Source organism: Sturnus vulgaris, chromosome Z (assembly GCF_052056855.1).
Source record: "Sturnus vulgaris isolate bStuVul1 chromosome Z, bStuVul1.hap1, whole genome shotgun sequence".
Taxonomy (NCBI): domain Eukaryota; kingdom Metazoa; phylum Chordata; class Aves; order Passeriformes; family Sturnidae; genus Sturnus; species Sturnus vulgaris.
In genome coordinates, this window is record NC_142283.1 from 35,296,671 (window position 1) to 35,311,294 (window position 14,624).

A 14,624-nucleotide genomic window follows, 5' to 3' on the forward strand; every position below is an offset into this window, starting at 1 on the left:
AAATGCTCAGCTATCATTAGAAAAGCACAGCAATCAAAAAATCTGTGAGAGCTCAGAGACCTACACTTGAGTAAGTGGCCTCAGAAGTAATTCTTCCTCATTAGCCCCATGTCTAACACCAGATGGACACTGAAAAACCTGAAACTCTTCTGAATACAAAACAGTGTATTTCTCTCCTTTGAGGCAGAGAAATTATCTCAATGAGGATTTTTGGCACTTCTGGTTTGGTAGTATGTGTAGCCTTTGAGTGGTGCACCATGGAGGATTTAGTCTGTCCTGAAAATAGGTGCTGTGCAGAAGCAGCCCTGCAGAGAACAGTAGCAAAAGACAGACTTCCATTTGATGTGATCTGATCCTTTTGGGTCCCTAGAGTGTAACTTGCATTCTGTGCAAGCAGAAAACATACATAGTTCAATTTTTTTCCTGTCTTTTGCCCATTAAAAATCTATTTTCAGCCTCAATTACAGCCTTTCTAGAGATGCTAGGAAATCCATTTCCACTGTGGCTCTCCAGAGGTTCTTCTCTCTCTCTGGTCAGAAGAAAACCTCTCAATCTGTTCTTCCCTGCCCAGGACAGAACCCAGCCCAATACTGGGATATCATAACTCTTCTCTCTGTTCTTTGCTACCCACTCGCCCCATGACTCTCCAATGAGTGGGTTTAAATACTGACAGGGTTCTTGTGCATAGCCACTCTCCCCGGTATGCAATCTCCACAGACAGTACAGCTCCATCTGTGCTACATTTCCAAGCACGTGGGGGAGGATCTGCAGGCTGCGGGTTTATTTCAGTGGCATAGAACTTCCATAAGCTTTTCCAGCCCTGAGTGGCAAGAGTTGGAGGGCAGTAAAGCTGCCATCCCACCTTTCTTCCCTTCTCACAAGTCAGCTTTAATATCAAAGAGCAGACTGCAAACACAGGATGAAACAAGATGCTAGGCTCCTAAAAAGCAATGTCAGTGATTAATAGTGTGATCATGCCAAGACATTTGTGGGTTAGCTTACTGCAGTTCAGATTTAAAAAAGAAAATTGAGAAATGTATTTGCATGATGAGAAATGCACGAAAGACTCACAGTGACAGGGTATTACTATGGTGACCAGTGCAGCATCATATTTAGACTACAGTTCTAAGAGATGTTGATGGCGGAGTCCTGCCTCCTGAAGCAGCCAGACCTTTAGGGGAGCTGAGTACACTTTAAAAGGAGGATGACGGTGTTTCCCAGAGATAACAAAAACACAGACAGAAACACTGTCCTTGTCATGCAGAGGTTCGAAGCTAAGATATGAGGGCTTTTGGATTCCCAAGTACAGCTCTAAGACTACAGCACCGCTTTTTCAGTATTTCTAGTGCAACAGGCAGAAAACAAGCAGAAACAATGGCTGCATTTGTGAAGCTGGATACCAGAGGAATACAAAGACTGTATTTTTAGCTTCTTATGAGGAAAACATCACAGCTCAATTGTTTTCAGCTTGCACATTGATGTTTTGTTGCTAAGGAAGCCAGGACAAATAATGAGATACAAGGCGCAGACCTAGGAAATAAAAAATAATCCCAAAGTCCATATCTAGCTATATATTACACATTATTTTTTAGAAGAGCTGTCTACAAAGGGAAACACATTGTCGCATAGGTCTGTGATAATTTTCCTGTGAAAACCTTCATATTTTGAGCATGCCAAACAGATAGTATTCCATCTTTGTGATAAACTGAAAGCATATACCTGTGTAAGACTTCAGGTCTATCTTGTTCCTTGCTAAGCGGATTTTTGTTTTGTTTTGTTTTGTTTTGTTTTGTTTTCTCCAGTTATACGTTCATAAACATCTTCTGTGACTTTCTTCCCTGGATTAGGCCATTAGTCTTTTCTTGTACCTGCTTGTGCCCGGTGCTGCTACTACAGATTCTACCACCAATTTTCCTTAGTCCTCTACAGTAGCCATCATCTAGCTTGGTTTGCAGAAGCCTCTGACCCCCTTTATTCCTGTAAGGCTTATTTTCCTGGCTGTAACATGACACATTAAAAGTTTATTTTTTTTAAAAAACACTACTAACTTCTGAAATCAGGATAAATCAAGGTATTGTAGTTTCATGAGGAATAGGCAGTAGAAAAGCACTTGGTGGCCTGCCACCAGGGCAATTGTCACCATACTACAGCTTCAGGACAAAGAACCCTCACAACAGATTGTCTCGTATTGCCTGTATTTGTTCTCCAAGACAAAGATTCATCCAACATACTGAGTACTACTCTGTTAGCTCTGAAATGCTGACAGATTACAGAGAATATTTCAGGAAAAGGAGCTGAAACAGTGTTCAAGAAGCTGTGACATAGAATTGTAGGATATTTTTTTCACATGAGACCTCTAGAGGTCTGTGATCCACCACTTTTCCCATCACACCTTTAAGCTCCATGCTTAAAGGAGTGCCAGCTGAACCAGGGTGCCTCAGGACTTGCTCAGCAGAGCAGGGAAGACTACAGGAGTGGAGATTCTATGGCTTCTCTGTATCTCTCTTCTTCAGTCAAGCATCTTGCTGGGGAATAAGGGTCCTTTTGGTCTCTGGCAAGTGTCTTTTGTGCTGTCCCTCTGGCCCTCAGAGAAGAGTCTGTCTTCTTTCTGTTTCCCCACCACAAAGAAGTTGAAGACATCCAAAAGACTCCTCCTTTCCCTTCTTGTCTCCAAATTGAGAAATTTTCTTCATCCCTTTCCAGATGTACTGTGCTCCAACACCTTCTCTATTTCTGTGGCTCCTGCTAGACTTTTTCCATGGGGTCACTGGCTATTCAGTTCTGAGGAGCCAAAACTGGGCACGAGTCTCCAGATGCAGCCAGGCTCACTGCTGCTGATGGAAGGAGAAAGACACCTAAGCTTGAAATGAAGTGCCCCAGAAGCAAGTTCAGGCAGCTGAGTCTATTAGAGTCATCTGAAACACTGGCCTTGGTCCTCTCCTGAACCTGACAGGGGAATTCTTGGGTGAGAAGTTTTTGTGTACCAGATACTGATGTTTCCAGGAGGAGACATCAAAGTGTAAGTGGCACAGAATCAGATGTATAGGACATTTCCTTAACACTGTGCCACCCCTGCAGGGGAACACTGTTTAAACTGTCCTTAATGGATGCTGGACAAGATGTGTTTCTTTTCACTGTCTTGTACCTTAAGTCCTTGTACCTGATTTACTTTGGCCTCATAAGAGGTAAAAAAGTGACAGGTTTAATATTGTAATCTGTTTTATGCCAAAAGACTCCTTAAATAATTGTACTTGCTAATTTTGGTTTTAATTTCTGGCAGATGATGTGTGAAACAACGATCTAGAGTCTAGCACAATAAAATTAATACTATCCCACTGCCTGTCTGCCCAGGGCAGAGAGTACATGAGAAAACCACTGAAAGACTCCCTAACCTTTACCTGGAATATCTACACACTACAGAGTAATCCTTAAACGTTAATTAAAGTATTTTAGTCCAAATTTTTGTAACTACCTTTCAGAAACTGCTCAAAGACTTTTCTTTGTACAATGATCTAAATTCTATCCACTTCTATTGAAACAATTTTCAGGACAAAAGAATTAACCTAAAATTGTCTCTGAAACTTCTTTTCTCAAAAAGACAGAATTAATTTTAGATACAGAAATCCTTAGAAATAATTTGAGATTCTTTAAGTAAATTGTTGAATTTGGAGCTGGACTTCAAAAATGATCAGTTATTATTGCATTGTAAGTAGCTTGACTGAGATTTAATTTGAGAAACGAAGATCAATCACTTTAGCAGAGTAAATCCCGTGGTTCAAATTCTGCTCTTCTGTAATCATTTCAGATAAAAAATAGTTACAAACAACCCTAGGAGAGGAGAAAACAAGATCAGCTCTTTCCTTGGAGCAGGAAGGGCTTATTGTTGCAAACCCACAGCGTCAGTTCTCATATGATGGGGAAGTGAGAAACCACATATAATTACTGTCTGCAGTCTTGGAGCCACTAGCTGCCTTTAATTGCAGAGAGTTTGCAGACTCTGTCTAATGTAAATTCTCTGCAATTAACTCCAGCTCACTCACATCTCACCTGGGCAACTGACCCTCAAGTGGCCCTGCTGGAGCAATGGGCTTGGACTGGAGACAGAACCTCCAGAGACCCATGACACCCTCAGCTATTTTGTGGCCCTATGAGGCTATGACCCTCACCACAGCAATGACAAGGTGCTGTCAGCAGCCACTCTAAGACAGCCCTCCTCCCTGTGCACAGTGCTCCAGGCAAACCCCAGGTCAGGTCTCAGCTCCTTAGCCCTGCTCTATGCCAGCACCCAGCAAGATCCCTACCAGCTGCAATGGCAGGGTGAGGGCAAGATGAAGCATTTCCTGACAAGCTGGAGTCCCTTGATAGGAGGTCACACTCAGAAGAAAGACGAAGGGGAGGGTGGAGGGGGGATAATGGTGAGGTGCTCACCTCTGCATGGAATGTCAAGCTGCAGAGCAGAGCTGCCCCACCAGAGCTGAAGCCCCATGCATTTCGTGGCTTGACCTGAGGGATCAAGGACAACCCAAAGCTTAGAAGCCCAGAAAACAGACTTCCAGCTGAGATGGGATAAAGGTTTCTTTCAGGTGATACAGACTACTTCTCCGGGAGGAGGCCAGTGCAGGTGCTGAGGGTAGCTTTACATTGTTATGGAAGAAGAGAAACCGCTTGGTGATAATGGAGTAGTTCTTGAGGGGCTCCTTGTTTGCTGTCTCTGCCTGTGGGAGGAAGCTCTTTGCAGAAACTGAGCCACCATCTGGCCTCAATGAAATAGCTATTATCTCTATCTGGGACATAATGGTGAGACAGAGAAAACAGAAGCCCACAGGCTCACAGACAGCATGATTCAAGGGTCAGAGCTGCACTGTGCTGGCAGGGTCATGGACGGGAGACACAAGTGCAGCCAGAGTGATAAACATGAGAAACCCTCACAAGCATTATAGGCTTTAGGAGCCCTGGCTTCTGGAGCTCTGACTTGCATTTGTAATAACATTTCCATGCTCTAAACATCCTCCCATACCCACCCACAGCAAACTACCAGCAGGAAAAACAGGCTGCACATCAGAGGTAGCATATTTGGTGGGACAGGAGGAGCTGACATGAGTTTATTTTCCATACTCTTTAAGAAAATTGTTAATCTGAACAAATACATTCCTGCCCTGAAATTACTTTAAAGACCAATTTTACAGATTATATGAAGAAATTATCTGGGCACTACTGATCTAATTTATTCTGTTCTTTAATGTTCTTGCAACAAAAACAATCTTGTGATTCTCCTCTGTACAATGAACCCTGCTCAAAAGGATGCTAAGAAAACAGCCTAACAAGTCATTCTTGCTGGACATAAGTTAAACAAACATAATTTAACAGCTGACTCATTAAATAGAAGTAAGAGAAAAAATTCCTGAACGTGGAATGATTTAGAGATGTGGGTATGGCAATAATACATTATCAAATTTTATGCCAAGCAGGAGTCTGAGTAATAATACCCATAAGGGAAGATGTTGGGGAAGATGAAACTGAAAAACCTTATAAATATGATTGCCTGGCAAAAGATTTTGAGACTATAGAGACTATAAGTGAGATTGAAATGAAAGCCATCTTTGAGATACCAAACCTTAGTTACTGAACAACTAGAAAACAATAGTATGGCCAGCTGAAAGTAATCCCCTCTTGATTGAACAATTCCCTCTGCTTGCAGACAGGTCCAAGGGTCAGAGAAGACCCTACTAGCTTGGCAGAGGGGGTTCAAAGAGTAGTTTTTAGGGTTTAAAGTGTAACACGTAATGGTACATACGGTAATGTAATGATTTTTATAGGCTGTATGTAAATGCTACAGGATTTGTATCTTGTATTAGATTGGTTAGTGAAAATTAGAATAATCAACACAGAAGATGTATTGTATTGTAACGAGAGCCTTGCTCTCTTACACCTTGCTCTCTTACCCCTTCCTCTCTTACCTCTCTCCTTAATGTTTTTACTCTTGCCCTCCTGCTCTTATGGGCCTGCCCCGAGCTGAGGCTGGCAGCTCCAAGCAGGGCCTTCTACCCACGCCCTTTGCAATAAACCAGAAGTTCCAACACCTGGCTTTAGAGATCTGTCCGTCAGGCTCGACTGTCCTGACCACCGCAGCTCCTATAGGAAAACACACTGGACAATTCAGATGTTGTTGCAAATGGGCATTGGGATTTCCTTACTCTGTCGCAGTCCAGATCTCTCTGCAGCAAGAACTAGTTCTCATGGTACATACGACTGCATGTGAAAGCACAATTTTTACCAGACAGAGCTCTTGAATGCATAAGTAAAATTCCAGACTTCTGGAAACAACGTCGAAATTAAATGAGAGATCCTAAAAGTTTAATGACCAGGAGACAACAATAAAGTTCATATTTTTATTTATCTAAATATCTATTTATCTAAAATTAGATTTACCATCTGAGTAGCATTAGGGAAAATGGAAAGCATAGGGATTATCTTTTCTTCGTTACTGAATGTTTAGGTCAGGCAGATGTGGAGCTAACCACTAGATATGTTCATGTTATGTTATAATGGCATTTTCTGAAAAGGGAAACTATAAACCACACTGCTATACCAGATGTGCTATTGCCTGAAGGTTGCTCTTTTCCCAATTTACTCAGGACAGAGCAGACTTTTGTAACAGGCAGTTGCCTAATTAGGCCAGGCCAGTAAATTATCTTGTTAGAAGTCTTTTTTAGGATTTGGTGGAGATAAGTACTTTGCTCTACAAAATGATTCATTACTATGACATGTGCTTTTGCTCCTGGTTTTAAATGGCTTTCTAGGCATTTTTTCTAGGCTTTCTGCATGCTCTTCAGAGGGGATGCAGCAACAGATTTGGAAAGCTTTTCTTCATTTTCTCAAGCCGTAACGCTGCAGCAGCCTAGAGACCTTAGTTCGTTTCCATCTGCCTGTGCAGACTTCTAAGAGACAGATCTGAATGATTTTTTTATTCCAGCAGAAATCTCATTGAGATTTGACTTTGATTGTGGCCTTCACACATGCTCAAGAGATATTATATCTATGTAGACGGATAGATGGAAACTAATCCTGCAAAGAGGGAGGCAACTCCCCATCAGAACTCTCTATGGCTTAATTACAACCAACACACCTGAGTCAGATCTTTTCATCTTGAAAATTGGGCACATTACACCAAGTACCTTTTCCAGACATTTGATATCAGCACCATACAACAAACATGCTACAATAGTACTTCTTTCTGCACTCGGACTATGGAAAACTCCTACAATTTAATTTACAATTTAATGCAAATTAGTTTTAGCTTGACAGTTGCCCTCCAATGTGTGCGGTGTGGGTTTCATCATGTTATTAATGAGATTAGTTTAACTGCATTTCTGATGTGCCTTTGAGCTACAGGTCAAAGGGGAATTGACTGCCAGTACATGACTCTTATTCCACAGCTCTTCAACCATGTTTCCAAGGCAGAGGATTCATGTATTTGACCATGTCATCCAGAACAATCCATAGCAGAAGGCCTTCAAGAAAGAAAGGTGAAGCATTGCCAGTGTCATAGAGCATGAGAAGCTTTGGTTTGAGTGGTGTTTGTTGTTAGTTCCACATGCATGTTCTTGGAAAGAGGATGTCCATGCTGTTAGGATTTATCTTCCTTCCCCTACAAACAGTCTTAATTAAAATAGGTGTCTCCATTCACAGTTTCTTCACTATTGGCTTGCGGATACTTACCCTGGTTTAAACACTGAACATTATCTAGCAGAGTTACTGTTCAGTGATATAATTCTACCTAGTCTTTTATTTCCTTAATTAGTTAATATGCTGTCAGTTGAAATGGTGCTACTTCACACAGTAAAAACCAGATTAAAGAACAGAACATGAACTATTAATACAGGACCTAAATATATGCTTGAAAAGCTCCCTGATATCTTTAGTGATTATTCTATTATGAAGTCTTTTATTGCAGTGAACCTAGATGTTGGATCTAAATAAAGGAAACTTATTTATGCTTTTTACAATAGAATTAGTGTAATAGGTCAGCCTTTGAGGCTGCCAACACTGCAATGAGATAGTCAGAGGTCAAAAAAAGAAAATTAGTTAAGTTTGAATGTATGAATGGCTTTGGTTTTAAGAATGATATCAATAAGTTTTATGCAAAATATTTCTCCTTAGGAAAATGAAAATGTAGGAGAAAGGTTGTATAGCTAAATTGCAAAGATGGCTTTTTGCTTTCTCAGAGGTGTTTGAAATATTTATTCCAACATGGAGGTAAGTCTTATCTTTTAAATAAAATGCAGGCTGCTAAAGATTTAGATGGTTCAGAGGAGAAAACCTGGCCTATATGTTTTTACAAAAAGCTATCAGAAGCTGCAGTCTTATTTGTATTTTACCCAAGGGGAATTTAGGAATATAAATAAATTGCACCACTGTCAGAAATGATGAGTGTATAGCAGCTGACTGCAAGGAAGACTTGTGAGCGTACTATGGTGAAGCACAAAAGACAGGCAGACTCTAAGCCTCAGACAGCTCTGCCCAAGAAGTCATGTGAGAGAAATTTAATTTTAAAACATAGCTTTCTCCACTCAACTTCTTTTGCTGGTCCTCTTTCTAGATTTCAGTGCCAAATCAGAAGCTTACTTTGACAAACAGAATTTCCTTGTACCCTATTGACTGTTCAGTAACTAGGCAGACTATGCAGCTGAGCTCATGCTGACTGTACTTGAACACAAAGCAGGGGAGAACAGTTTGACTTACTGTCAGCAGGAAGCTGCTTCTTCCAGTGTGGGACTGTGATGTCTGAGGAGGCAACAGTAGCTCCTGCTGCAATTCACAGTACTTCTGGCATGAGAAAGGTAAGGACATGCTTTTTTCACAGTAGTCCTATTTTCTGAGTGCATAGGTGAAAAGTAAGCAACCTGACCTCCATGAAATGAGTGTGCACACTTCCCCTCTTACATTCTTTCAATCTACAAGGAAGCTCATCTAAAAATGCAATTGATAATGTGTTCAATGTGGACTGAGCAGCTGGATTTTAGAGAATTAATATAGTAAAATAAATTATTTTTATGCAGTTTTTTTTCTTTACTTTGATGTGTCAGCATAACGACCTGCAGCACCAGCCTGCATGGCTGACTGCATTGGCTCTGCTATCACAGTTGACCTTTGCTTTACAAGCAACCAGTTCTACACAGGTTACTGTCATTGGCCTCTACAGTGTGTAATTTATTCCATGCTCCTTGCGTGAACAACTTCTCTGGGTAACACATTACAGTGCTTCTCTTCAGCATGTGCAAAGGCCACAATGACAGTCAAATATCAGTCTCATTATTTCTGCTGGAATAAAAAATTGGTTGGGTTTGTCACATAGAAGCTTTACCGTCCATGCCGTCTGAGTTTTTCAAACTTAAATGATAATTCCAGCTTCCTAGTCTCAAGCTACAGGATGTAAACCCTCCATCACTTACACAGAGGCTAATTATTCCCTAAAAGTATTTAAAGATTTTTGTAATAGTTTTGATTTTAAAAATTTGTGCTGCTGAGAACACTTAAATGGTATAATTGCATTTTCAGCTATATTGGCATGTGTGACACCACAGGACAGAAAACAAATCAGCCTCTGGTGGATAAAGTTCTAATAGGAGTTAAGCTTAAAAGCATTTCAGTGATTTTGCAGGGCCATAAAGAGAATTTAAAATCATAACAGTTGGGATCTGTATTAAATAATTCTGTCTTCAGATCTGTTAGTTATGTGTGAGAACAAGAATTGGGTATTTGCTCAAGGTAGGAAGCAACTGTGAAATTCAGCATGAGTACACAGAAAAGGTTCTCTGTGAAATACTATCCTAGTCTAACAAATTTGAAGACAGACCTAAACTATACATTTAGTATTTTCCTAATAACTCTGTTATACTCTGAAACAAGAATCATTACAGCTGAAAAAAGCGGCAAGAAAAATAGGCAAGTTTTTAAACCAGCTGTTTTTTACTTTCTGGCCAGGTGTAATAAAAGTCTAAACAAATTGGTCTTTCTGTAAAACCATGTACTTTTCCTGCTTTTCTTCCCAGTATCTACCGCATGAATCTTCTTTTGGTCTCCCTGTAAGACCTAGAGTGTCTCTCATGACCCTGAGCTCTTTTTGGGTGGGTGGACAGCGGACCAAGGGGCAGTGTGTGCCTTGGCTGGCTTGGAACAGGAGACAGGCTGCCAACTGCCCAGCTTAGCTCTGCTCCTGAGCTTTTGGGAAGCTCACCTGATGACAGAATACCTGGCCCTTCTCTGCCTTCACTTACAGTACTGTGTCTTCCTTCTAGTCTTCCAATTTTTATGAAATTTATATCAAAGCCCTTGGGATTTCCATCCTTCTATCCAGCATTACTGAAGCAGGTCAACACATACAAAAAGTTACCTATACAGATCACAGACTTTTACTTTGGCAAGGGGATTGTTCTTTCTAGTGCAGCACTAAGCAAATTGGCCTTCTTTCACAAATACTTGCTAGCTCTCATTTTCAGTAACGCTGACTACATGCATGACAAACAGAATCACTTTGCTATTTCTCATCCTTCTGGGCTGGTTTAGGCCCAGTTGGTGTGTTTCCTGTTTACTGGTCAGCAGCAATTTCAGAAACAAAAGAAGGACTGAGATTACTCCCTAAACTGGTTAATTCTGGACTTCTGTGAAGTTTTCACGTGCCGCTTTCTGCTGCCACTGTGTAAAAAAAATATTGAATTCTCTTTTCCAATTACACACAAACTGACAGCAGAAGACCAGGAGTAAAGCAAGCATGCATGCCTCCTTGTGCTGTGGGTGTGTGAACATACTGTGTGTCCTCCTGCAGAGAGATTAAGAAGTCTCTTGCAGGGGATTTCTGGCATGCACAGGCACAGGCAAAACAAAAGAGGAGAGAAATAACCTTGTAGACCTTTGCACTTTGTTGTCTAAAATTTTCTGCCAGCCTATATATGCCTCACCCAGCCTGTATATTTGTAGCTGCTCTCTACATCTGCAAATTTGTAAAAAGCAGAAGGAATACATTAGCGCATTTGACTACTGAAAGGCAAAACTAAAAAAGAGTTTTGACAACTCTGCAGTTATTAGCAATCAAAAATGACAATATACTCGTTGGAGTTTTGAGTTAGGTTTAGGAAGGGAATTCCATTCCAGATAAACGTCCAGCTGAAGAAGCATATAACAGAATGTGCATCCAATGACATGGTAATTTGCACTGAAGAGAAACTGAAATTACCACAAAACAGGTCTTCCAAACACTAGAAATTGAACTAAGATGGCCAAGATGCAGGAAATGCCCAGATAAATCATCCAACTTTTTTTGTTGTCTTGCAGAGAGAAGGAAAAGTAAAGAGGAAGAGAGAGAAAGAGAAGACAGAAAGACAGAACAAGGAGCTACTGTCCACAGGTGTCACTGCTTTCTGGGAAGATAATACAGTAATAAAACAGTAATGTTTTGAGGTCTTTAAAAACAATAATGATCTGGCCTTTCTACAGTATCCTTGAAGCAGATTTAACTAAGTCCCTTAGTTAATCCCTCCACCTGGATAGCATCAACTGTCTCTTTCCATCTTTGTTGCAGCACACCTGGAATTGTAGCCATTGCCTTCTGGGACCATCAGGCATCTAATTGTGTTGGTGATACTGGATCCTTACTTCACTCATTAGCTCCAATTTAACACATTTCTTTGTGCAGAGAACAAATCTGGGAAAGTTTCTGAGAAAAAGCCTGTCTTGACTTGCCCACACCTGGGAGACAAGACCCAGACACTGCTGACCCAATGAGCCACCTTTGTGCTGACAAATATATAAGAAAAAAAAGAAAAGAAGAAGAGAGGAGACAATGCTGCAATGCTGCCTCAGGAAAGCTAATTGTTAAAATTTCCTTTCACTTAAAAATGTAAATTGGACCTATTTTGCATTCGCTTATTTTAAATGAAATATTTTCTGATATAACGAGTCTGAAATAGTTTCAACTATGCATGTTTGCAAGGTCATTAAAATTATTACGTATTTCTACACATAAAAAAGTAAAATAAATAAAATAAAATAAAATAGTAAACTAAAATATTATTTCTGTTTCTGTCCTTGAAATATTCATTCTACAAGGCACTAGTGAAGCTGTGAGTTTACAAACAACAGATTTTTAGATAAACTGTAATTCCACTTGCTTGTATTGTTACAGTGGGAAAAATCGATATAACTATGAATAGAAACAAAATAGCACAAGGATGACTAATTACAAAATAAGAAAATACTTTGAAATATTAGGAAATTTTTACATCTTTCTTTGAGTGGTCTTAGGCTTCAGAAAAGACTGGCATCAGAAATACAGCAGTAAGGAGTGTGTTTTACTTCATAGTCATAGTGTCTAATTTCTAAGGCATATATAATTTATTTTAGCCAAAAAAGACCTGCTGTGAGTCTGGATCTCCCCATTTGCAGGAATAGTTATAGCTAAAAAGACAAATCTGTACTCAGCCTTGGGAGAAAGAACACCTCTACAAGGAAGAGCAAGACAAAATGTTGACAAGTCTTTAAACTTACTCTGCAGAAAATAATTCTGAGATGAGACTACATAATGGACTTGTCTTTCACTGCATTTAGAGCAGAAGAGGTGACTTAGCTTCCCATGCTTTTGGCAACTGCTTGCAGTTCCTTACAGTTGGTTTTCCAGGCTCACAACTGCCAGTCACGGCAACACAAGGAATCATTCCCAGGACCTGCCTCACTGAAGAGATTCAGCCACTGGAGAACTGGCTTGCTATCCAGAGCGTTGGACATGCATTTTGCGGTCTCCTATGATATTTTTTATGATTTGACTGGCCTGTTTTGCTCTGTTTGTCAAAACAAGCAGCTAATCCATGTCTGGAGGAAAGTGTTTGGTTCAGCAGTCTGCAAACATGCCAGTGCAGTGACTTCTGCATTCTTGTTTCCTTTCCATACCTGCCAGTAATGCGGAACTTGCATATGCATTACTCTCTTGCACTCTGGGAGATACTTTGCTGCTGTTTTGCTCTGTGCACTCAACAACTGCTCTCCCTTCTGAAATCTTTTGTTGTTGCTGTTGTTTTCAATTTATGACTTGTTCCATGAAGGGTCTTTGACTTGTATCATGGCAGTCTTTGACATAAAGATTTAACTAGTGTCTTCCATACTGTGCACTGTGGAAACAAACTATGCTTTCAGGTCTCCAGGTTTGCAGAATGAGTCTTCACAACCTTTTCTGCTACAAATCAAAAAATAAGCACTTTAATTAACATTAAAACACCCATATTAAACAAAATTCAGGATTCCCTGGGAAAACCTCCTTTTGCTTCTGAGATCTGGCAAGAAAAAAAGCAACGGACAGTGGATCCATTTATGTAACAACAGCACTTTTCCCCATATTTTTGTGTAATGAAAATTAATTAAGACTTGCTAATTTAAACATTAAAACATTAGGAAATGCCAGAATAAAAATTGCTTGAGCAATCCTAATTCCACCTCCACCCCCATACACACATTCTGTACTTAATGAGCCTGCGTGGCCTTTAATTACACTTTCAGGTATCATGTCGGCTCTTTATATAGTACAGAATGCACAAAACTAGTAAGCTTGCCTATTTCCTTCTCCTTTCTTTCTTTATCTTTTTTAATGTTACCAAGTTTTAACGATACATGACAGAGGGAGAGCATTCTTAACAGCAGCAAACTCCCTACAATTTCCTGAAAACCTATGGCTAAAAAGACACCAGAACCTCTTAGCACGGCAGCAGAGAAACCTGCAGTGTCAGCAGCAAGCAGATGATCCATGCAGGAGGATATTACTACTGCCCCAACCGTGATGAAAGGGTTGCAGCTTACTCAGTGCTAGTCAACCCAAAGGTGCACCCCTAAGGTATCTGACTCCTTAGTTCTTCAGCTCAGGAGATCTTGTTCCCTAACTCTTGCACTGCACAGCAGGTGAAGGAGCTGCTTTTCACTCTGTCACTCTTTCCAGCAGTGATGAGATCTCTTAAGCTTCAACCAAGTGTAAGAACAGGCCATCTCGGTTTTCAGGAAAAAAAGAGACAAATAAGCAGACCAGCTTGGGTAAACAGGGAATTGTAGCAGGACTCCAACACAAAAAAACAATATACTGTAGATGGAATCAGGGATGGGCTACACAGGAGGAATTTATAAACATTGCCTGGGCATGTAGGGATGGTGTCAAGAAAGTAAAAGCCCAGCAGGAATTTTAACTTGCATGTCAATTGTAACAAAAAGAGCTTCAGCTGCTAAATAACAAGCAGCTGAGCAAGGATATGGCATCTGGTCACTGAGTAGGCTGGGTGTTTTATTCAAAATGGACACAGTCAAACCTGAGGATCTCAATGCCTTCTTTACACAGCAAGGTCTCCTAGGACTTTTGGCCTGGGATTCATGGAAGAGAGAGATGACCATGAGTGGGTGAATAAGGAGGTGCTGGAGAAAACTTGGCTTATACAAGTCCATAGAAACATAAGGACTTTGTCCAAGGATGAGAGAGATGTCCGATGCCAATGCAAGATCACTTCCGGTCATCTTTGAGGAGCTACAGATATCCCTGCCAACTGTAGAAACATGGCACTTATATTTAAAAAGAACTCAAAGAACAGCCCAAGCAA

The 14,624-nt window shown here is 40.5% G+C and overlaps 1 long non-coding RNA gene across 1 annotated transcript; it reads left to right on the top strand.

Annotated features, from left to right (window-relative positions):
• Positions 1 to 8,625: 8,625 nt before the first annotated feature.
• LOC148219794 (uncharacterized) lies at positions 8,626 to 12,064 on the top strand. Its single transcript, XR_015799551.1, has 2 exons — positions 8,626 to 8,840; positions 11,332 to 12,064. It is a non-coding gene; the product is annotated as an uncharacterized LOC148219794 (long non-coding RNA).
• Positions 12,065 to 14,624: the final 2,560 nt, after the last annotated feature.